We start from the raw sequence: 2,934 nt of genomic DNA on the forward strand, positions 1-2,934 counted from the left end.
AGAATTGTCCCACCTCTTCTACATATCTCCACCTCCTTCTCTACTGCTTGTTTTTGTGTCTGGTTTCAGTTTCACTAACTTGATTTGACAAAACTTTCACTGAAGACAGTGGTATATGTCTGGAAATAGATTATTTACTTTATATGTAATATATAGGTAATAATTCTTCCAAATATTTTATTTATAACTATGGTTGCCACCTGTTTGTCAGCCTGTTTTTGAGTATATAGTTCTGTTTGCAACAATGCCTGGTTTTTAGGCGTCATGGGAACTGGACACTTAATTTAACAGCCAATTAGCTGCTTGTTCTTTGCTCCAGTGCTCTTCATAGGCTTCTCAGCCTGCCATACTAAACAGAGAGCTTAGACCAGTGGTTCTTAACCTTTTTGGGGGCTGGCACCCCGTTGATTCTCAAAATTTATTCTCTCAACCCCCCCCCTTGAAAAATATGTTTGGATTTTTATATAAGTGAGAAATATGATTTTGCTAAGCTGACACCATCTTGTTGCCTTATAGTCATTTTATTCTCTTATAGCTTTAAGACAATTAGATACAAGCTAGTTGTAGGAGTAATTCATTATTTTATAGAACCATGCTTATGACCTTGGATATAGCAGGTGGAAGATAAAACCAACACCCCCCCTTTTAGGGAGTATTCCTTTGAAAATGTTTGAATATAGCAAGATCTAAGTAAAGGGAGCATGAGAGGTTAAAACATTTTGGGGCATAGTTCTGTAATACGTTATTTTTGCTATATAGATAGGGACTTGTAACTAATAAACTAGAGTTTATTGTACACTCAAACCATGCAGTGTATTTAATTCTCTCCAGCTGATGAGCTCATAACTGATAGACTGACACTTACAGGTGAACAATCTGATATAAATTCGACATAAGGAAAATATACATTTCTTTCAAAACACTTTTTCATATTTATTGTTGCTCATTGGTGTCACTGTAATCTTGTACCAATATTTTTAGACACTGGTCTAACTAATTACTTATATAATCTGCAAAGCTAGATGTTGAAGATGACTCACACCCCCAGAAATGTTGTCACACTGGTTTAGAATGAGACTGTTCATCCAATGGGAGTGATTAGGGACAGAATTACCTCAGCAATACATCCAAGAGACTTCTAGGGAAGCATCCCTCTGAATTACTGCATGTGAGTGTTTTGCAGCCCTTGTGTGTACATCATACTTACCAATGTTACTCCTCTCTCTTCTGGGAGATCCCTGAGGGAATGTCAAGTTGCAAGTGAGGGGGGCATGGTATTGTGATTAGCGTCATTTTGGCTCTGCCCCTTGCTGTGCAACGTCGTAAATGCATTATCGCACCATGGGGACAGGGCCAGAAAAATTTAATTTGAGGTGAACCACGTCACTGAGGCCCCCATCCCTCCTATTTTATGAGTGGGCAAGATACAGGACGGTGGTCTGCTCTACCTGGAATCTGGAAATACTAGCTGAATTTCGTGAGTCTCCCAGACATTCCAGGAGCATAAGTAAGTATGATGTGCATGATGTAATTGTACTGTGGTTAACAGAATATGGACTCTGTGTTTAACTATTGTCACTATTATCACCAGAAAATTGGCTCTGCATTTTTAATGTAGTCACTAGAACATGGACTCTATTACTATTATTATTATCATTATTAACATTTCTAAATATAGTGTCAGCATACATTACAGTGCTTTACATTTGGGAACAACTGGTTATTACCAAAGAGACAAAAAAGGTAAGTGGGTCCCACTCATGCCCCATATATTTTACAGAAAACGGGTGCCACAGCACAGGAAGGGTTAATGTCATCCTGTCACAGCCTTTACTTTCAAGTGTACTTAAAGGTAAATGTCTGTCTCTCTCTCTGACTTTGTACACTGTTCTGCTTGTGAATGGGGAGTTATGTGCACCTAACAATACTGCATGCAATATTGCCTGTGTATTTGAAGAGGCTGGAGAGCTGTTTAGCACATTTTAGCAATCTAAAATGATAGCCACAATCTTTGCATGCTGGTCCTGCCGACTCTGTCAGCGTGCCATGGAAACCCTCCTATAGAATCGTGTGTTTGTCCCCAGTGTCGGACTGGGGCATGAAGGGCCCACCAAGGAACTGCAACGCTAGGGGCCCACCAGAGTGGGTGTGGCCATCCATCATGGAGGCGAGACCAGACACTAGAGGGAGAGTGGTCAGCCCACGACGGACAGCTAGCACCATAGTGTAGTATATAAAGAATGCAGTGTGTATATAAAGAGTACACTGTCTTCACCTGCCCCTTAGATTGAGTGGAACAGTCACCAAAAATCGGGATTGTCCCACTAGAATCAGAACATCTGACAGACTGTCCTACTTGTTCTTGTCACTTTCACCACCGGTTTCTTCTTCATCATTCTGTCCCCTTGTGCCCCCTCTCTTCTTCATCACTCTGTCCCCTTCTGCTCCCCTCTTCATCACTCTGTGCCCCCCCTCTTCTTCATCACTCTGTGCCCCCCCACTTCTTCTTCATCACTCTGTGCCCCCCCTCTTCTTCTTCATCACTCTGTGCCTCGCTCCCCATCTTCTTCCTCATCACTCTGAGCCTCGCCCCCCCTCTTCTTCTACATTACTCTGTGCCTCACCCCCCTCTTCTTAATCACTCTGTGCCTCGCTCCTCATCTTCTTCCTCATTACTCTGTACCTCACCCCCCTCTTCTTCATCACTCTGTGCCTCACCCCCCTCTCTTCTTCATTACTTTGTCCCTTTCTGTTTCCCTCCCCTTGTCTCCGTTTTTTTTACTTACCTTCCTATTGGCTTTTTTCATCTATTTTCTTCTCTTCTTTCTTCTGTGCTGGGTCCTCTCTGCGCCGTTCCTCAATCAATGTCGGATGTGACTTGATAACGTCACACCCGACATTCAAATGTTGGTTTTATACACATATAAAATGGAG

This window comes from Mixophyes fleayi, chromosome 5 (assembly GCF_038048845.1).
Source record: "Mixophyes fleayi isolate aMixFle1 chromosome 5, aMixFle1.hap1, whole genome shotgun sequence".
In the NCBI taxonomy this organism is placed as follows: Eukaryota; Metazoa; Chordata; class Amphibia; order Anura; family Limnodynastidae; genus Mixophyes; species Mixophyes fleayi.